The 23,173-nt window shown below is 40.4% G+C and overlaps 1 protein-coding gene across 1 annotated transcript in view; it reads right to left on the bottom strand.

Annotated features, from left to right (window-relative positions):
- LOC143350094 (uncharacterized) overlaps positions 1–23,173 on the bottom strand; it is a 113,362-nt gene that overhangs the window by 55,358 nt on the left and 34,831 nt on the right. The window contains exon 2 of the mRNA XM_076781913.1: positions 22,686–22,717. The gene's annotated coding sequence lies outside the window, so the exon portion shown is untranslated. The remainder of the gene's footprint in view (positions 1–22,685; positions 22,718–23,173) is intronic.

The following is a 23,173-nucleotide window of genomic DNA, read 5'->3' as shown; positions in this document are numbered from 1 at the left end:
GATGCTTAGTCACTTAGAAAGAAAACCCACCCCTGAGAGCACAGTTTTTCTAACAAACTTTGTACCAAAATCGATACGTCGATGAGTGGATGTTGAATTGAGATGAACCCATAATTACGACTGAAAATCTCTCAATTATCATCCCCAATGTTGAATTAACCGAGTTCTACATTTTGAGAGCAACGAATGCGTAGTGAGAATCCAATATGAACCTGAAAATGATCTCGAGCCCGGGGCGTTTATTTTTATCAGTCTGTTCGGGGTTAGTTTGGTCGAACGGGGTTCTAAAAGCCGCAGCGCGTCGGTAACTCGATCCGCGGACCGAAAATGCCCGACGCGGAAGTTACCGTGTCACCGTACGACGAAAAGTTATGCGAACGGACGAGCTGGCTCCCAGTGACCCCGTCCTTTCGACGATTACTATGGAGGACGGCGCATCCAGACGTCACGGCGTCCCTTTATCCCATCAACCCGGTTGGGGAAATTGCGCCACCATTGCGATCCACGGGCCTGCATCCGCCATTCTATTCGCGTGCACTCCGGGGACTTGGAATTTATTCGCCTTTCGTGCCACGTCGATTGCTTCCATCGATAAATCCTCACTCCCCTCCATTGTTTTGCCTCTCGCACAACTTGGATTCTATATTGCCATCGAGTAAAAAATCTCATGGCAATTCGAGCATTCTCTGAATATATTTTCCTATTGTAACAGTAGTCTTGAATTTTGTTGCTTCTGGATAGGGGGTTGGGCCTTATTTGAATCTTTTATATTGCGTTTCATTGAATAGAAAATATAGTTACTTGATTTTCCTCTGAATATAGTTGTCTACCACGATTAACATCGAATGATTTGTTTCTGTCCAAACTTTGAGCTTTCCTTGAGTTTTTTATATTGTGTTTCATCGAACAGAAAATAAAGCAATTTGATTTTCCCCTGAATATAGTTGTCTACCATGATATTAAGATTCCTGAATTTAGTACTGATTACAATTAACATCGAAGGTTCCTGGACTCCATTGATTTGTTCCTGTGCAAATTTTGAGCTTTCCTCGAATTTCTTACATTGCATTTCATCGAACAGAAAATATAGCAATTTGCCTTTGCTCTGAATATAGTTGTCTACCATAATAGTAAGCTTCCTGAATTTAGTACTGATTATAATTAACATGGAATGTTCCTGGACTCTATTGATTTGTTTCTGTGCAAATTTTGAGCTTTCCTCGAGTTTTTTATATTCCATTTCATCGAACAGAAAATACAGCAATTTGATTTTCCCCTGAATATAGTTGTCTACCATGATATTAAGATTCTTGAATTTAGTACTGATTACAATTAACATCGTATGCTCCTAGACTCCATTGATTTGTTTCTGCCCAAACTTTGAGCTTTCCTCGAATTTCTTATGTTGCATTTCATCGAACAGAAAATATAGCAATTTGATTTTCCCCTGAATATAGTTGTCTACCATGATAGTAGCTTAATAACGATTTGTTTCTGCCCAAACTTTGAGCTTTCCTCGAATTTCTTATATTGCATTTCATCGAACAGAAAATATAGCAATTTGATTTTCCTCTGAATATAGTTGTCTACCATGATATTAAGATTCCTGAATTTAGTACTGATTACAGTTAACATCGAATGTTCCTGGACTCCATTAATTTGTTTCTGTGCAAATTTTGAGATTTCCTCGAGTTTTTTATATTACATTTCATCGAACAGAAAATATAGCAATTTGCTTTTCCTCTGAATATAGTTGCCTACCATGATATTAAGATTCCTGAATTTAGTACTGATTACAGTTAACATCGAATGTTCTTGGATTCCATTGATTTGTTCCTGTGCAAATTTTGAGCTTTCCTCAAATTTCTTATATTGCATTTCATCGAACAGAAAATACAGCAATTTGATTTTCCCCTGAATAAATTTGTCTACCACGATAGTAGGATTCCTGAATTTAGTACTGATTACAATTAACATCGAATGCTCCTGGACTCCATTGATTTGTTTCTGCCCAAACTTTGAGTATTCCTCGAATTTCTTATATTGCATTTCATCGAACAGAAAATACAGCAATTTGATTTTCCCCTGAATATAGTTGTCTACCATGATATTAAGATTCCTGAATTTAGTACTGACTACAATTAACATCGAATGCTTCTAGACTCCATTGATTTGTTTCTACCCAAACTTTGAGTATTCTTCGAGTTTTTTATATTCCATTTCATCGAACAGAAAATGTCACAGTGACCAATTTGATTTACCTCAAAATTTGCCTAAAATTTCCCCTCCAGTCGACAATTTTCGCGAAGGCTCCGTTGAAGTAAAGATGGCCGATTTTCAAGAGGGAACTAAATAAATTTCTTGGAGGTAGAACGGAGCCAGTGGCGTTATCGCGAGCAAGTTGTTCCATCCGATAAAGTTCCCATAGAGAGACGTGTACGCGTTGAAGCTGGCAGCGCGAAATGTCGAGTTAGTCGGGCCGAAATGTCTGGCGAAACACGCCGCGAGACGACGGGGCCATTGTGATGTTTTATGAAGACAGTGAAGCCCGTCCGGGTAGCGTGATTTATTATCGAGATACTGTAACGCCAATAGCGCGATAACGTTTGCGTTACACGGCCCGTCCGACGGAGTGACGTTGACACGAACAGCCATAATTCGGTCATCGAGGCCGCTACCAGTTCCCATTGTGTATTAATTTCATTCGCCAGCCACTTGTCCCCGTCGCCTGATATATTTCTCGTCGAATTAAAATTACAATTCCATCCGTACTATCATCGTGATTTGCTATATTTAATATTTTTCTGGTCCGTGATATTATTTGGGAGCTGACGACACACCAGGGGAGGGATCGCGTAATAACTCTAAAGTCAGTGAAATTTCGTCGAATTAAAATTACAATTCCATCCGTACTATCATCGTGATTTGCTATATTTAATATTTTTCTGATCCGTGATATTATTTGGGAGCTGACGACACACCAGGGGGTTGATCGCGTAATTATTCCAAAGTCAGTGAAATTTCGTCGAATTAAAATTACAATTCCATCCGTACTATCATCGTGATTTGCCATATTTAATATTTTTCCGATCCGTGATATTATTTGGGAGCTGACGACACACCAGGGGGTGGATCGCGTAATAACTCCAAAGTCAGTGAAATTTCGTCGAATTAAAATTACAATTCCATCCGTACTATCATCGTGATTTGCTATATTTAATATTTTTCCGATCCGTGATATTATTTGGGAGCTGACGACACATCAGGGGGTGGATCGCGTAATAACTCCAAAGTCAGTGAAATTTCGTCGAATTAAAATTACAATTCCATCCGTACTATCATCGTGATTTGCTATATTTAATATTTTTCTGATCCGTGATATTATTTGGGAGCTGACGACACACCAGGGGGTGGATCGCGTAATAACTCCAAAGTCAGTGAAATTTCGTCGAATTAAAATTACAATTCCATCCGTACTATCATCGTGATTTGCTATATTTAATATTTTTCCGATCCGTGATATTATTTGGGAGCTGACGACACATCAGGGGGTGGATCGCGTAATAACTCCAAAGTCAGTGAAATTTCGTCGAATTAAAATTACAATTCCATCCGTACTATCATCGTGATTTGCTATATTTAATATTTTTCCGATCCGTGATATTATTTGGGAGCTGACGACACACCAGGGGAGGGATCGCGTAATAACTCCAAAGTCAGTGAAATTTCGTCGAAGCCCAAAGCCACGTATCTCGTACGCGTAATAGGGAAAGCAATGAATGCAAAATGAAGTTCTTGTTTAGCTTTCGCGATGAGGAATATTAATAGGATTCCGCGGGAGGGAGGAATTTCATCGGGGTGGAAAAACACCAGCGACGTAATAATAAAACTGTATTTTCTGGCGCCGCGGCCGGAATTTCAAGTAATTGCTCGAAATCGGGAGAAAACCAGACGACGATTTCAACTGTACGTGAGAGAACCGAGGCTTTGTCCCGAAAAAGACGCGTTATTCGTTCGACGTACAGACATGGCGTACTCACTGGGGAAGTTTACACAAGAATTCGCGTAAAATATATACCAGAACTAGTATCCACTAATCCCAGAAACTAACTTGATTTTATGGAAACATTGACTTAATAACGTTGCAATAACGGAGTCGACGTTTCTATCTTAAATTCCGAATTCTCAGAAAATAAACCGGGGAATTCTTTGACGTTGTTCTAGGATCAATAGTTCCCCTAAAAATACATCGCTTAAACATGCGTTGAATAAGAATTTTCGAAAGAAGAAAAGGAGTATTTTAAGTAGAAGAAACCAACGCTTGGTCGACCGTGCGATTAAATAAAGGGAATAGAAGACTGGAAAATTATTTTCAAGTTACAATATTATACAGGGCACGAATACAAAATATAATTCTGCTTATTCCAAGACGAATATGAAGGCAGAGTTAGGCGAAACGGAGTCGGAAAAGTGTAAATTCGCGCACGCGGCGATTGTTGCTAATTGCGCGTTAAGTTAAATTAAACGCGCGTTAAACGTTACCATAAATCCCGTCCCCTTTCCGTCCCATCTGCGTTTCGTTCGCTGCTCGCCTAACCATAATTCACGCGTTGAATAATTCCGTCTAATCCGGCGGAGCTTGCAATGCGCGCGGTAATCAATTTTTCGCTCGTAAATCATCCCCGGATGATTCATGTCCGATCCTTTCACTCGCGTATTAACGGTTCGACGATATACACGAAACTGAAACCCAAAAAATTTCGATCCGTTCCCTCTCTCGCGAGACCAGATTCCGATTTAAGAATTTCCACAACTAAAATTCTCGGAGAAATCACGAACTGGCGTTTAAAATATTTCTTTGCAAATACATTACGCGTCTGGACTCGCGCGTGCAACAAAATGGCCGAGGCTGGATGGCGTGGGTGGCACGTAACCATCTTAATGGCCACCCACGCCCCACCGAATGATACATGATATTAATCTGTCCGCATTAACCGTAATGCGCGACGTGGTTCGACACACATACAAATCGCGACGGGACTTGGATGGGAGTTCGTCGTCCCCGACTATTACGAATCCGATGCAAATTAGACTCGGGAACGTTCAATCTCGGCGGCAACGTAATATCGAGTTTCAGTCACGGAACAGCGTACCAGCGACGCCCGTTTTCACGAACTTTGTAATTTGTTACGCCTACACGGCGCCGTAAACAATAGCCTGCGTGATTTTTTATTAACAGAAACGCGACACTGCACGAGAAACAAAACCCTCCTTCAATCCACGTATTTTAAAAAATTAAAAAACACTTGTTAAAAAATTCTTGTTAACAATTAAATGAGACAAGACATTTTTAACATTGTATGATAAATAGGAGTATGTATCTTTGCTTATATTGCATCGTTTCATTCGGTGGTGAAAAGACTGAATTTAAAAATATCAAATCGTTCTGGGAAAATTATTTTCGGTTGCGGGGGTCAATTACAATCATTTTTGGTGAATAGACATACCTCCGAAATCCTACCCATTTTCTAGAAAAAAATTCAGAACTGGCGGAACTTTTTAACGAAGCCTCCATCGACAAATTGATATTCTTGATTTTCGTCTTATTTTGGCCTCTACAATTTCCTATAAAAATTTTTTCTAGGGGTGGTCGAACACCCTGTATACAGCGAGTAGGGGTGAAATCGAAGAGGGGTTGATTCTGCCCAAAAAAACAAATCGAAAACGTAGAATAATATTTTTTCGTTGGATGCATCGTTTCATTCGGTGGTGAAAAGACTGAATTTAAAAATATCAAATCGTTCTGGGAAAATTATTTTCGGTTGCGGGGGTCAATTACAATCATTTTTGGTGAATAGACATACCCCCGAAATCCTACCCACTTTCTAGAAAAAAATTCAGAACTGGCGGAACTTTTTAACGAAGCCTCCATCGACAAATTGATATTCTTGATTTTCGTCTTATTTTGGCCTCTACAATCTCCTATAAAAATTTTTTCTAGGGGTGGTCGAACACCCTGTGGAGAGCGAGTAGGGGTTGATTCTGTCCAAAAAAACAAATCGAAAACGTAGAATAACATTTTTTCGTTGAATGCATCGTTTTCGAGAGAATCGACTTCGAAAATTCGCAGGTCTGACTAATATCAGGTCGAACTACTTGCACTTGTGTTTCTATGCCTGTCTGATTAATATTTGTTCTTTCTACTTAAATTGGTGTTTATATGCTGTGATGGGGATATTATCTATCACGCTAAATTTATTATTACGACTATAAATATTATTTTTTAACAACTTATGTTGAATTTGATGCAATGGCACGAATATATATTCTAATTAAAAGAAAAATCGTCAACATGGAAGGTAAATCTGGTGTTAATTTCTGTTTTTCGTCCATCCTACGATACCCTATCAAATCAGAACTAGTCACTGAAAATATTTAATGGTCAAACGCGTCAGAAAAATTTCTGAAATCCACCACTGTATTAGAAACAAATTTCCTAAAATATCGAGTTACTTTTTAAAGGAAAAACTCGGTTCGATTCTATCACGCGTCTTGCCCAATTTGTATCGAACATTTGAGTTATTTATTATCGTCCAAGGGTCGTTAGGAGTGAAATATTCACGGATGGAGCCAAGTTTCTCCCCCGTCGTCGCGGTCGTCGAGTATCGGTAAAGTGCAGCGAACAGTGCACCACCCAATTACTTAGACAGACGATTAGAAACAGAGAGCACCGTGACACGCAAATCCTTCCGAACGGTTAGCCTTATCGCGCATTCGGGATGAAATACGACCGGGCGTAATGGTTTCCGTGGCATCGCGACTGCTGGTCTGGACCTACTTTCGACTTCATCGACGATTCCAAACCACATTGCGGCACCCGCGCGTCCCCAGCCTCGCAGAGATATCGAATTAACGCTTAACCGTGGTCTCAGACGTTCTAATTAGGAAATTAATGAACCGTCGAGACCTCTAACTAATACTAGAATCCGGGGGACACGGACTCGCGAATTTCGAAACAACGAAAATCGATGTAATTTTCTTAAAACGATGATTGCATCGAATATTTCGAGGCTTTTAAATTTAATCCACGTTCGTGAAATCCTTATTCGCGAAGCAACGGTTGCGTTCGATAGGAGCAAGGGGATGAATTTCTGATGCAAATGTCTCGATAATATTTGAACAGCCCCCGAAACTACCTGGCAGATGCGAATTGTGCTCACGAGGCCTCGAACGACGCGTCACGAGAAACATAGCGACGCCGCCGGGCTCTACGTCTGACGAATTATTAACGCTGCTTGATCCTCGTTACACTGCTTATCAGCGTCGTCGCTATCGACGCAGCCATAATTATTACAGTCACCATTATCGTCCACGCTGCCATTACTAATATTATTCCTATTTTTATTACTTTTAACGACTCTATCGCGTCAGCGATAAAATTCAACGAAGCGAAGGCGAACGAGCTTTCCTACAAAACTTACAAAAATTCTCTACATGGATAAATTCGATAAAAGAATTGTTGGTTTTTCTCTTCTAAAACAGAAAGTTTTCTTTATGTGACAAAAACCATCGACGTGCATGTTGCGTTTAGCGTCTCGAAATACAAGTCAAGAGTTGTTTAGACAAAGTGTAGGACCGATTGACTGACCTATTCATTCTGTATGTTCCTTTCAAAGCGTTAAGACGTGCCTTCCTAGTGTTTCAAATAAAACCTAAGTTAAAAGTTATTCCTTCTATAATTGTTTTTTTTATTCCATCACCTATTTCCAATAAGAATTTTACAAATCTACCAACACCAAGTTTCTAACACCTACATTATTATCGTCTTCGTCATCGTCGACGTTATAATTTTCGAGTAATGATTTTTATCGATCACGTCCCCCGTTATTATCCCGATTCGCATCGTTGTTGGGGCAGTCGTGATCGTTACTGTCATTATCGATGGTATGTCTCGTCGATGCGTGCCGCGAATACTGCGCTCGAGTCACGGAAGCAGACGTCGAGGAACCGGAGGATGGGGATCTGCGTCGAAGAACGCAAGGTACGCATTGATCCTGCGGACGTCGGCTTGCTGTGCTCGCGGCTTCGCTTCGTCCTTGTAAATTAAGCTCTATTAATATCTCAAGCATGCCCGGCCTCCCGTAGCTACCAGGAATTTCAGCGTCGCGCGTGAACCGGCACACATTCGCCGCGTTATTGAATTTCCTTTCTGTCTACTTAGTACTCCAGCTGTAATTTTAGTCCTGGGTGCCGGCTTCTGGGGCTTCTACATCCTAACTTGGCTCTGGAAACGCCGTCAGAGCTGCGATTCTCTCGTCGTGCACCCGATTATACGCGTTGCGCGAGCTTTGCTCTTCGGAGGGGATATGAAAACGATATAATTAATTGCAATCGATGTTCGTAGGTGAATTCTGACGGACTAGAACGAGTGACCCATGGGGGAATCGATCCTGACCCACGATATGCCTTGGGTGGTCCACGATATGTTTTGGGGGACCCACGATATGCTTTGGATGCCCACGATATGCTTTGGGGGACCCATGATATGCTTTGGGTGGTCCACGATATGCTTTGGATGCCCACGATATGCTTTGGGTGGTCCACGATATGTTTTGGGGGACCCATGATATGCTTTGGGTGGTCCACGATATGTTTTGGGGGACCCACGATATGCTTTGGATGCCCACGATATGATTTGGATGCCCCACGATATGCTTTGGATGCCCACGATATGCTTTGGGGGACCCATGATATGCTTTGGGTGGTCCACGATATGCTTTGGATGCCCACGATATGCTTTGGGTGGTCCACGATATGTTTTGGGGGACCCATGATATGCTTTGGGTGGTCCACGATATGTTTTGGGGGACCCACGATATGCTTTGGATGCCCACGATATGATTTGGATGCCCCACGATATGATTTGGATGCCCCCCGACATGCTTTGGATGCCCACGATATGCTTTGGACGCCCCACGATATGCTTTGACTGTTCGATGGCAAGTTTCCTGCAAGCTAGATGAGTTTCAAGATACTTACAACATACCGCAAGTGACCCATGATAACTTACGAGTGACCCACGATATGATTTTACTACCCCATTGGCAATTACAACATACCGCAAGTGATCCACGATAGATTACGACTGGCCCCACGATATGATTTCACTACTCTATGGAAAGTTTCCTGCAATCTAGATGAGTTTTAAGCGATTTACAACATACCGCAAGTGACCCACGATAAATTACGACTGGCCTCACGATATGATTTCACTACTCTATGGAAAGTTTCCTGCAATCTAAATGAGTTTCAAGTGACCCACGATGAATGGGCCACGATAATTTTTGAACGACAGACTAGAAATTCGAGCGACCAACATCGAGCTTCGAACGACACACTGTTAAGTTACCAGCGACCGACCCACGGATAAATCGAGCCTGCTGCTGGTGACCCACGATAAGATCGAGCTGCCCCACCGCCTACTGGGAGTTAGAAACGATTTCCAAACTCTCGTACACGTAACATTATGTACGGAAAGTAAGAAATAAATAAAGTTTCTGAGTAAACGAATAAACGTGTCGTTTATTCAGCCCTTCCTCGCGCGCGTGGTACCTTAATCTCGGTTCCTTTAGCTTCGTAACTCGCTCCACGGACGTCGAATGGTCGTGTTCAACGTAATCGCCCGGTACTTCGTGCCGTTGTAAGGCGGTTTCGTCGTTAATTTCACGACTTCCGCCGAGCTAATGGCCCCTTATTCCGGTTTAGTGCCGCGAAGCTCGCCTTAAACCAGCCGCTCCTCCCGCGGAAGTTGAACGCACTCGGCCGATTTACACGCTGCGTTTGAATTTACAGATTTCACGGGGACTCGAGGAAGAATCGTTGGAGTTTTCCCTGGCCTCGGTGATCAAATTTTTTGACAGCGACTCGCGAAACAAATCGGCCGTTTAATCTTGCTGCTCGCTCGACCAGCCAGTTTTCATGCGTCCCGATGCAATTTGTCGGATAATCTGATCGTCACGGACCTCGTGTCCCGTTTATTCCTAGACAAATTTGTCCATCGGGTGTTTTTTTTATTTATTTATTCGATATACCGTCGGTTTAAAAGCCGTCGACGGTCACCGAACACGTTTAACGTTCCACTGAACTCTCGTGCAAACACGAAACTACGGTTTCGCTCCAATGAAATTTGGTTCGTATTATACTAATTTGTGACGAGTTTGCAAAGAGCCAAGTCAGCTTCGATTAGTCTTTGTTTCTCGGGAGAAGTCGCGAGAATCGATTCGTTTTTTCCCTCCCCCTCCAGGGACGAAGACTCTCGGGTGCAGTTTCCTTTCGAAACTTTCGTACTCGAGAAACGGTTTCCACGGAGTTATTAAATTCCTCGTCGATGGCTCGTAATTGAAATTTTCTTTCCTCTGTTCCTCGGTTCGACGACTTCGCCGCGATTTCTGTACGACGTCGCGACTGATACAACGCGAGTAGGATACCCGAGACCCTCGACAAGTTAGGGGCTTATTAATATCTTGCTAACCCGAAATCTTCCTCCCGCGAATCGAAGCGTGTTGAATTTCGGGCTGCAACTTCGACGAGCGTTTCGATTGGCCACTCGACGCGAACTTTAGTTAATTCCTCCGCTCGATTTTCCGCCGGGGAGCGCTTGATCCTTCGTATTAATCCGGTAATAGGAACCTGATTGGAAATGAGGAAAACGAAGGGCGATCGGGAGGAACTTTCGACCGGCGAACGCACGTTACGATCTCGTTACAGAAATTCCCGCCATATTTGATCGGGGTCGATCAAGATTAAGTCGAGGAAGAACTTACGACTTTCGCCATTACGTTTCACCATCTCTGATTAAATGGACGTCTCCTTTTCCTATACTATTTCCACAAGCAGTTTCGAATCATCGTTTCTTGTTTCTTAATCATTTCTAGCAACAGAATCTGACCCTTTGGTATAACAAATTGTGTTTTATACACAGAGACGAGTTTCAGTAGCTGAATAACAAAGTAAAATTTTATAACTCAAACCTTTTGACTAGAGTCAATATGAAAAATATTCAAAATAGGGGAGGTTGTCCATTCGACCGACCCGAATTCTCGCCCTTCTGTTCCGAATTCGTTGCACTGGCATTTTGGGGGTCGAAAGCCAGGAGTCTCCGGATTCCGAGCATCGACTCGGACGTCTGGGATTTTCGAAATTTCCCCGTTCCCATCACGCGCGCCATTGTCGAATCTAATTCCAACGGGAGCGGCGAAACGCATTCAGGAAAGTCTACTTAATTCTCGCTCGCTGCGGGAAAGTCTACTTAATTCTCGCCAACTGTAATCTCCATATTCAAGCGTTCGCGGGGATGTAGCTGGAATTAGGGGGATTTTCTATTTCGTACAAAAAAATCCCCCACTTGGGATTCCTACGAGCTTCAACTATCCAAATTATCTCTCACAATTATTAGATCGATGCTCAAGAAATTTACCAAGCTTCGAGAATTGTTACTTTGGAATACTTGATAGTAAAAACATTCTCAGTGTACAGGCTGTTCGACCAACCCTGGGAAAAACTATAATGAGAGATTCTACAGGCCAAAATAAGACGAAAATCAAGGATATCAATTTGTTGATGGAGGCTTCGTTAAAAAGTTATTAAAGAATTAAATTTCACCACCTACTCGAATTTTTTTCTCGAAAATGCGAAGGATTTCGAGGGTATACCTATTCACTAAAAATTATTGTAATTGACCCCCGCAGCCGAAAATAATTTTTCCAGAACGATTTGAAATTTTTTTTTTCCGTCGAAAAATTTCAGGGAAACATGTCAACGTATGGTCAGACATTTTCGTTAAGGAATTTTTTTCTCGAAAGTGCGTAGGATTTCGGGGGTATGTCTATTGACCAAAAATGCTTGTAATTGACCCCTGCAACCGAAAATATTTTTTTTAGGTCGATTTGAAAAATTTTTTTTTCACCGATATTTTCAACACCTATTCGAATTTTTTTCTCGAAAGTGGGTAGGATTTCATGGGTGTGTCTATTGACCAAAAATGCTTGTAATTAACCCCTGTAACTAAATATAATTTTTTTAGTATGATTTGAAATTTTTCAATTTCGTCTAAAAATTTCAGTACCTATTCGAATTTTTTTCTCGAAAGTGGGTAGGATTTCATGGGTATGTCTATTGACCAAAAATGCTTGTAATTAACCCCTGTAACTAAATATAATTTTTTTAGTATGATTTGAAATTTTTCAATTTCGTCTAAAAATTTCAGTACCTACTCGAATTTTTTTCTCGAAAGTGGGCAGGATTTCAGGGGTATGTCTATTGACCAAAAATACTTGTAATTAACCCCTGTAACTAAATATAATTTTTTTAGTATGATTTGAAATTTTTCAATTTCGTCTAAAAATTTCAGTACCTACTCGAATTTTTTTCTCGAAAGTGGGCAGGATTTCAGGGGTATGTCTATTGACCAAAAATACTTGTAATTAACCCCTGTAACTAAATATAATTTTTTTAGTATGATTTGAAATTTTTCAATTTCGTCTAAAAATTTCAGTACCTACTCGAATTTTTTTCTCGAAAATGGGTAGGATTTCATGGGTATGTCTATTGACCAAAAATGTTTGTAATTAACCCTTGTAATTAAATATAATTTTTTTTAGTATGATTTGAAATTTTTCAATTTCGTCTAAAAATTTCAGTACCTACTCGAATTTTTTTCTCCAAAGTGGGTAGGATTTCGTGGGTATGTCTATTGACCAAAAATGCTTGTAATTAACCCCTGTAACTAAATATAATTTTTTCAGAATGATTTGAAATTTTTTAATAATTTTGTAATGAAGCCTCAGTCAAGAAATTGATATTCATATTTTGGCCTCTAGAATTTCTCATTAAAATTTTTCCTAAGGGTAGCCGAACACCCTGTATTTAGAAATTTTTCCAAGCTTCGGACTTGCTTGCAAACATTTTCCAATGTATTTCTCGAAGATTGGGTATTTGGAATGGCGAAATAGGCTCTGTCGGAGAGTTAAGCAGCCATCGTGTTCGCCGACAGAGCCACAAACGGTGGAAGTCAGCTGCCGGAAGCGACCGCGAAGGGTCGACCAAGATGTCTCCGGTGGTTTGATCGAGCGACGTCAGTTTCCGGTGGTCGTTGGCTGACCAGCGTTTCGCGATTCGCGCGCCAAAATAAACCCCGAACGAATTAGAAATTCCGCTCCAGCCCTACGTGCAGAGGGGGTTGAGGGACTAACTAATGGAGTTCCCCAGGATATTGGGTCGCGGGTAAGTTCGTACCAGTCGCCAAGTCTCCGCGAACTTTTTAAATTCGAAGGGTGGAAACTTTTTGTTCGACAGGATCGGCCTCGATATTTTTTACCGCGTCGCGTCCATCCCTTATCGAACCGTCGGCTTTCACTCTATTACCCTAAACAAAGCCGTCTCGTCTTCTTTTGTGCATTAGAATACCCACAGGAGGCAAGCTTCCAGCCATTTAAAAACCAATCCCTCGAGAGAGATTCTAATTTCCTGCGTTGAAAAATGTAAAACACTTTCTGTATTTTCCGGTAGATTAACAGTTCGATTAAAACACGCGATGTGTTAAACAAATTTCAATTATTCCACGCCAATCTTCATCGCATTATCGTAATTCTAGTTGCTTTGAATGCACACGTAACAAAACTAATTTATACAGCGATGAATTCGACTGATTTCCCGGCTCGTCCGTGTCATCGAAGCATGTATTATATGTAATTCTATTACGAGAGTACAGTATCGCCATTATTCATTCGTTATTGACGACCCCCGTTCGCAGTTCGCTGACCCACATGTGGGCCGTAAGCGTCCTAGAAACTTTTCACTCAGAGATCAGATTAAAATTTCATAGAAACGCAACACACTCCAGTAACTACTATTATATTACACCGTTTTATCCACTGGTGAAAGGAATTGAACCTAAAAATATGATTATATACATATAAAACCAATAGGTAATCGGGATGAAATCGAAAGGGGGTTGATTCTGCCCAAAAAAACAAATCGAAAACGTAGAATAACATTTTTTCGTTGGATGCACCATTTTCGAGAAAATCTACTTAAAAAATTCAGAGGTGCGTCCGACCAATATCTTACTACTTGCTAATCCTGTCCGATTAATATCTGTTTTTTTCTACTTAAACTGTGGTTTTTGCTCGGAAATCGCTATAAAACTTCAGCACGATTAATTTAATTACGTCTATAACAATCAATCGAAGCAATACGAGGCAAAGCAAAGCTCCCTACTGGATATTTATAGGTTAATATCGCAGCTCCGTCGCTCCTCGACTTTTCAATTTTGTTCGGAGTTAAGCGACGCGATTTCAGGGTTTTCCTTCGCGAAAGACTAGGAATTTCCAGCGAGAAATTTCCCGGACGAACTTATATTTCCCCCCGTCCCCCTTTCCCAAGAATTTTATATATACTTCGGGCCGCGATATAACCCAAGTTTCGAGGGCGTTTCGCGTTCGTCGATTTTCTTTTTTATTTCTGTTTCAACCGCTCCGGCCATTTCCAGCCACTGTGTTTTGCGGTCCGCGTATCACGAATTAGCCCTTCTCGCGGGCACAACTAAAATTGCGCGACGAACGATGCGTATCGGGACGGAATAATGGCCGACCGTGGCTCTCGCGCGACGTAAAATATATTGTTTCCACCCTTACGCGCGATGAACTATCGTTCGATCCATTTCGAGGATAGCTGAAAAACATCGGGCTCTAATCTTCCTTGAACTTATCTCGCTCGACGCGCATAAACGAACGGAAAAATCGTGGCCACGAGGACTCGTTGGAGCCGTTCGAACAGAGGGTCCATAATGGACGTCGTTCATGGCGTAAATGCTTAAGCATTTTCCTCGACAATGCCCGCAATTGACTTCCTAACTGCTCCTGGCCATTTCTGGCTCCCTTCGTCCGTGTAATGGCCGGGATCGATGATTGCTCGCGGGAAAATATCTCTCGCCAAATAAATGGCTCCTTAATTTCACGGTGCTCTCTAAGAAACTTCTCTCCATTTTACAATCGTTCTTACAGACGAATATTTCCTCACAACGAGGTGCTTGGATACATTTTTTTGAGTCAAATGCTGGGCTCCGTATCTTTTCTGGGAAATTTTTTAACTCGTCCGCAAGACTGTTAAGAAAAAATTGTTTTCTGTCGTAATTTGTTTCGATGAGATCGCTTGCACGGCGAACTAGGTAATCGAACGACTGAAAATAATTATGTGAACAGCGTTTAGTCGCGCAGAAATTACACGATGATATCTGATCTCGCTAATGAGCCGAATGCACGCGTTGTTCGCGAGCTCAACGTTGGCAACGTTTAATGGGCCATGTTCTTGCTTTCCAAGTGGGTCTTCATTGCGGAGTAAAACGAGCCCAATCAACTTAATATTATGCGCAACTTCGAATCCCGAGTAACCGTACGACTCGACAATCGTCGAGTTTAGTGGCGTGGTGGTTGTTATTTAAAACATTTGTAACATTCATATTTTTCGCGAGGAAACCACGACACCTTTTGTGATAAAATTTACAAGGTCCATCCGTACATATTTGATGAACATTCTGAAATTTCTTGGGCCAGAAAGAGTCTTTGAATCCTTCCAAACTCGGTCACTTTTAAAAAAGAACCATTTATAAGCAGAAAGTTACTTGCGAATATAAAATTAATTTACGATAAAATTATGGATTATCGTTTAATATCCTCCAGAGAGTGATCTTAATAATGTGTAATAAAGTGAATATCAAGATTTCGAGTGAATTGGCCAAAAATTGCTTTACAGTTGCGAATATAACAATGCATTCACGATTGGAGTGAATTTTGTACACGCGTCGATGTGACTGGAAACTAACACGCCGTGAAATCAATTTTTACAATATTTTTAGAATTTCTACATATTCTTCATTAAAATACGCGTTTATTGCTTTTTGAAATATTAAAATCGTCCAATCCGTTCAGAAGTTATGACATTTTAAAGATTCGCCTGAAATTTCAGGGAAACATTTCTGGCCTCATATTAGATTTTCGGAAAAGAATTTTTTTCTCGGAAGTGGTTAGAATTTCAAGGGTATGTCTATTGACCAAAAATGCTTGTAATTAACCCCTGTAACTAAATATAATTTTTTTAGAAAGATTTGAAATTTTTTAATTTCGCCTAAAAATTTCACACCTTCTCGAATTTTTTTCTGGAAAGTGGTTAGGATTTCAAGGGTATGTCTATTGACCAAAAATGATTGTAATTGACTCCTGTAACTAAATATAATTTTTTTAGAAAGATTTGAAATTTTTTAATTTCGTCTAAAAATTTCACACCTTCTCGAATTTTTTTCTCGAAAATGGGTAAGATTTTAAGGATGTGTCTAATGATAAAAAATAATTATAATTGACTCCTGCAACCGAAAATAATTTTTCCAGAACGATTTGAAATTTTTTTTTCGTCGAAAAATTTCAGGGAAACATATCAATGTATGGTCAGACATTACATTTTCGTTAATGAATTTTTTTCTCGAAAGTGCGTAGGATTTCTGGGGTATGTCTATTGACCAAAAATGATTGTTATTGACTTCTGCAACTAATACTAATTTTTTTAAAACGATTTGAAATTTTTTATTTTGCCGGAAAATTTCAGGGAAACGTGTCAATGTATGGGCTGACATTACATTATCGGTAATGAATTTTTTTCTCGAAACTGAGTAGGATTTTGGGGGTATGTCTATTGACCAAAAATGATTGTAATGGACCCCTGCAACTAATAATAATTTTTTTAGAATGATTTGAATTTTTTTAATTTAATCTAAAAATTTCAGTACTTACTAGAATTTTTTTCTCGAAAGTGGATAGGATTTCGGGGGTATGTCTATTGACCAAAAATTATTGTTTTTGACTTCTGCAACTAATAATAATTTTTTCAGAATGATTTGAAATTTTTTAATAACTTTTTAATAAAGCCTCAGTCAAGAAATTGATATTCTTGATTTTCGTTGAAACAGTCACCTTTACTCATAAGCAGAAAGTTACTTGCGAATAAAAAATTAATTTAATATCCTCTAGAGAGGGATCTTAATAATGTGTAATAAAGTGAATATCAAGATTTCGAGCGAATTATCCAAAAATTGCTATACAGTTGTGAATATAACAATGGATTGGGGAGAATTTTGTACGCGCGCTCTGATGTGACTGGAAACCAATACGCCGTGAAATCAATTTTGATTCGACTTAATTTTCAGTCGGAATCAATTCAATGTTGTCGATAACTATCGAAGCCCAGCCCACAATTTTACACCTCGAGGTACAAGTGTTTTATTATCCGTGACTGAACACAATAGGTTTCGTTGAATAAAATTCCAACCGTGGGAATAAGTTTCTGTATAAACCGAGAATCTGGTCGAAACAACATGGGAGTTTGGACTCCGTCTAAATCGGAGTTTACGCTCACGAGCGGAGTAATTAAAATATGCAACACGATTGAATATTAACGAAAAACCTAGATTCACATTTTCCGCATATTTTAACAAACGCGAAACGCTGGATCCGCCATTGAATTTCCCGCGGATCGATATGAGTGGAAAGCAATATAGATACACCGCGAAACTAATTTCCCTTCGATTTAATTTTCCGTTGGAATCAGCTCGCCGCTGTCAATAACTATGAAGCGTACCAATCGATTTCGAGGTAGAAGCGTTTTGCTATCTATGATTAAACTTCTGCAAGATTCCAAAATTCCGATTACGTTCGTCGTGAAATATTTAAAAAAGAGGTGCATCGACGCCGCGGAAATTTCAACGATATAGAACTTTCCGTACGGTGCAAAGGGTCGAGTTAACGGTCTAGAATAAAAATCGTAAATATGAAATTATCGTATGGTCTGTGTCTCGAGTTTGGGAGACGCTGGACGACACGATCGAAGCGTGCCGCGGGAAAACGCGATGGTGTTCCTTCGTCGAACGTGAATCGATAATCGGATCGACGATCGGATAACACGGTTTCGGGACCGTGTACACGGATAAGCGACAACAAGCGCGAGAGAGAGAGAAATTCTCTATTTGCGGCGGAAAATCTGCAGCTGCGCGCCGAATTTGGCATTCATGAGCCCTCCGGTCGGAAAAACGTTGCACATTAAAAACGTTGAATATTCGTTCCCCGAGCGGGATGACAGAAAATTTAACGATATTAAAGGCTCTGTAAATACGTTCGATAAACTTACGTTCCGCTGATCTTATTTTTATCCGGTACACTTCGATAAATTTATTCTTGCTCGTACGTACTCGTTTCTCTGTATCCTTTTCCTATATGTTCCTGAATTATGCGGTTTACGGGTCGGGAATTGCCACCGAGCGAGGGTGAAATCTAGGGAGACCGACGAGGACCTCATGAATAAAGTCAACTACTGGTTGGGGCCACTCTCTGACGAGGGGTTGCAAAAGTTGCAAGTGCACGAATCTTTATGACGATCCACGAAAATACCTGCCCCTATGTACCTGAATTTTCTCTAGCTAATCAACCATCTTTAACACTAGATTTACGGGTATTGATCGCACGTATATTTATTGATTTCATATTGGCGATTACCTTAAAATACGATTTTTCTTTTAATTAGAGTATGTATTCGTGTCATTGCATCAAACAAATTCAACATAAGTTGTTAAAAAATAATATTTACGCGCTCATATTCCGTAAATCTAGCGTTAACCATATTTTTGATATTAATTTAACGATAACCAAGTGGGATGTTACGATCTTCTCGATTTACTATCTTTGTATTTTTGTAAACTTCTCGCTCGGTTATTACTGCTCTGTCTATTATAAAGAATCGAGATAAATTTCATAAAAAGAATCGCCATTAATTGTTTCCGTATCGACAGGTTTATCTAAATTCAAACGCGATCTTCCGCGATAACTCCCGAGGCGATGTACAATTCCGAGAGGCCATTAGGCGAAATTTCCTCGAACGACAAGCTCCCGTCGACGCGGAAACTCGGCCCGTTGTTCGCGTTAATAATTATCGATCGGCCGTGTCAGAAGTTAAACGAGTAACCTGCGACTTCCCTTTGTGTCCGAAGGGGTGTGCTCGGTCAATCGGATCAGCTCGATTGCACACCCCTTCCGCGCGACGATGAATATTTATTTGGACCCGTAGAACCGCGATCCTCCTCTGGAGCTAGATCGAGGAGCAATTCCAAACAAAAATCCCGTTTCTTTAACATCTACACCCTCGAAAATATCTCCACCGATGGGTAATCGAGATAGATAATTTACAGGCTCCTAGAGGAATCCATTTTGTCGACTATTAAAATTAACTCGTCAAGTTCATTCAACTGGAGCTAGATCGAGGAGCAATTCTAAATAAAAATCCCGTTTTTAGGAAAAATCCTGGAGGAATCTATTTTTCAATTTCCACTAACCGTTCAATTCTAAAATAAACTCAAGTTCATTCAACTGGATTCTATCCAATACATAGTAATAACTATACAGGGTGTTCTGAGAAAGATTATAATGGGAGATTCTAGAGTCCAAAATAAGACGAAAATCAAGAATATCAATTTCTTGACGGAGGCTTCATTAAAAAGTTATTAAAAAATTTCAAATCATACTAAAAAAATTACATTTGGTCGCAGGGGGCAATTACAATCACTTTTTATCATTAGACATACCCCCGAAATCCTATCCATTTTCGAGAAAAAAATTCGAGAATGTGTGAAATATTTGGACGAAATTAAAAAATTTCAAATCGTTCTAAAAAAATTATTATTAGTTGCAGGGGTCAATTACAATCATTTTTGGTCAATAGACATACCCCAGAAATCCTACGCACTTTCGAGAAAAAAATTCATTAACGAAAATGTGATGTCTGACCATACATTGACATGTTTCCCTGAAATTTTCCGGCAAAATAAAAAATTTCAAATCGTTCTAAAAAAATTATTATTAGTTGCAGGGGTCCATTACAATCATTTTTGGTCAATAGACATACCCCCGAAATCCTACCCACTTTCGAGAAAAAAATTTCTTACCGAAAATGTTATGTCTGATCACACATTGACATGTTTCCCTGAAATTTGTCGGCGAAAAAATATTTCAAATCGTTCTGGAAAAATTATTTTCGGTTACAAGGGTCAATTACAATAATTTTTGGTGAATAGACCTACCCCCGAAATCCTACCCACTTTCCAGAAAAAAATTCAGTACTGGCGGAACTTTAAACGTTCGTAACTTTTTATCGAAGCCTCCATCAAGAAATTGGTATTCTTGATTTTCGTTTTATTTTGGCCTCTAGAATCTCCCATTAAAATTTTTCCCAGGGCAAATGGCTAAGAATAGTATTATTCTTGATACTCGAGTATCATCACCCCAGAGAAAAGAAAACTAATTTTCATTTGCTGGAAGAACGTAAAGGTCTTCGAACTAGCTCGACATTTATCATATTACGAGGCACTGTAATTGCAAAAAGCAGTGTATCTGAAAATGAATCGATTTGGAGGCTGGGGGGCGACCGTGCAGGGTAAAAACGGAGCTCGTTTGATAGGAAAAAGACTGACGCGTGTCTATGTTTGGGAGGCCCGGATTGATAGGAGCTGAATCGTCGAATGTGAAACGTAATATCTGCGGATGGTCTGTCGGAAGAGTCGTTTTATGTCTACGAGAGGAACCACGATACCCGGGGCCGTCGCTTTGACGGTTCGAGAGTCTATTACGATCAAGAACCGTCAGGCAGAAGGTAAACTCGCCAAGTTTGCTGGTCGTGTCTCTGTTCCCGGCGCCCTGGCCCTGTATGCGGGCTTTGTGGCCCGCGAATTGAATCCCCAGGTACCCCCTTTCCGTTTGCCGAAATATTCCCGGACGCTACGTTACTTGCTTTCCATTTGTTCGTACAACGTATCGATAGATTTCACCTCGTTTTAGATCACCGGTTTTCAAAGACAATCGAAGAAAAGAGTGGTTTCTATTTAATCTCAGAAATCGGGGGGCCACTCGAAACATCGTGCAATTCGGAATAAATCGAAAGAAGAGTAGGGGGTAGTAAATCAACGTAGGATCGTTGTATATTTTTGGTTTAAGACCAGCGTGGTTTATTGTATATTTAAGGGGTTAATTAGTGGGGGAGATAATCGAAGAGAAGAGTGAGTTTTAATCTCTGAAATCGGGGGGTCACTGGAAACATCGTGCAATTCGGAATAAATCGAAAGAAGAGTCGCCAAATAAAAACGCTCGATGACGTGTCGTTGTTTTAAGACCAGCGTGATTTATTGTATATTTAAGGAGTAAGATAATTAATGAGACGGGCAATCGAAGAGAAGAGTGAGTTTTAATCTCTGAAATCGGGGAGTCACTGGAATCATCGTATAATTCCGAATAAATCGAAAGACGACTTGGGGGTAGTAAATTAACGTAGACTAGATAATTGTATATTTTTAAAAACTTTCGAGTCCGTTTCCTGGCCAAATAGAAACGCTCGATGACGTATCGTTGTTTTAAGCGTGGTTTATTGTGTATTTAAGGAGTTAATTAGTGGGATCGTATGTTTATCGAGGAATGGAATTTTTCGTGGGTGATTCCGTCCATCCAGGTTGATGTTTGCGCGCGATTCAGGTCGCGACGACGTCGTTGCAATCTCGCGTTGTTATCGCAGCGTGTCGTCGTCTTTTCACGGGGAAATCAATTCATCAAGAGCCACGCGGCTCCGCTCGAACCGTCGAGATAGCTCGCGAACCGGAGTGACGGACGAGTAAATAAAAGGGTTTCCGTCGAGCGGAGGGGAGAATGGATGAATAAATAATCGAGGGAAAGGGACGGTCTCGCCCGGGAACTCGAAACAATGAAAAATGAATAGAAACAGCTGATCGAAAGGCAAACGGGGAAGCTAAATTATTCGAAAATTTCCTTCTTTCCTCAGAGCTCGAGTTCTCCGACACGACTGGTGTTAATAAATAATCACAAAGGGTGTGAAAACGTGTCTCTTGCAGGATCCAACAGAGTCTGATCTTGCATATTTGCTCGACGAAGGGGGTACAAAATTTAGAACAAGATATATGCTCTTTCAAAAGATAATAAGGAATTTATAGATCGATCCACCGGTAACAAAGATAATAAAATTGGCGAAAGTTGCTCGACAGGAAAGAAGAAAAATTTTCGCTTCGAAGCTGACTATAGCCCACTAACGACCATGGTAATACGATTTTAAAGAAGTTGTTCCCTCCGTGGCGCATAATTATTCAAGAACAGGCTGAAAAAGGGAACAAGAGAAGTTTAGAATATAAATTGGCGTTTCGTCCAAGCGATGTTGAATATAGATCGGTCCGCTGGCGACGAATATAATACAGGTGGACGGGGGTGCCTCCTCCAGCACGCGTAGGAAAGGGAGGAGAAGAGAGTATGAAAGTTTAGGAAAGTTACGTGGGCAGCGAATAAATAAATTGAAATTCAGGAACGGCGGAGAGAACGGATCGGGAAGAAACGCTGAGCAAACAGGGTGGACGCGAAGGAAATCACGAACTGGAAATTAAATTGCTAGAAGGGGACGATCGCAGGACGTTGCACCGAACGAAAGGTCTACTATGATACATGCTCGAGGAAAATAGTGATTCAGGGTGGCGGTGTGCCAGAGCAACCGGGAAATGAAATTACCATAAGTTATTCTGTACGATATTTTTGTTGTCTTACCTTACTGGACGCTGGATGACGATCACACGGATCTGGAACAAAATAATGCTAGTATTAGTTGCTAGATCGCTTACTACGATCGAGAGCTTATGTTAGAATAGATTAATCCTAATGAAATGGGGGATTGGACCATCTTTATGGAGTTAATGAACAACTTTTCTTTGAAACTGTTGGATTTCCTAACCGTCTTACTATGTTATTAAAAATCATCTCCAGTGACGATTGTATATGCCTGGAGTTTCCTTTTAGTTTTGGCCATGGGTTCTACGAACTCATGGTGTTTATTATACGAAAATAATTCTTTAACGTATTAAATAAAAAGTATAATAATTCTACCATGAATTATTGTTGTTTCAATCAAATCATACGTCCCATGACTCTACCTATTCCCAATAGAAATTTAATGAACACGATCAGAATTCACGCGAAGATGAATGGACTTTTCTCCACCCACGTTCCAGGTCTCTGAAGGCGTCGACGTTCGACGG

This window comes from Colletes latitarsis, chromosome 14, assembly GCF_051014445.1.
Source record: "Colletes latitarsis isolate SP2378_abdomen chromosome 14, iyColLati1, whole genome shotgun sequence".
NCBI lineage: Eukaryota > Metazoa > Arthropoda > Insecta > Hymenoptera > Colletidae > Colletes > Colletes latitarsis.
The sequence above is the reverse complement of the archived record's forward strand: the minus strand, read 5'-3'. Positions and strand labels throughout refer to the sequence as shown.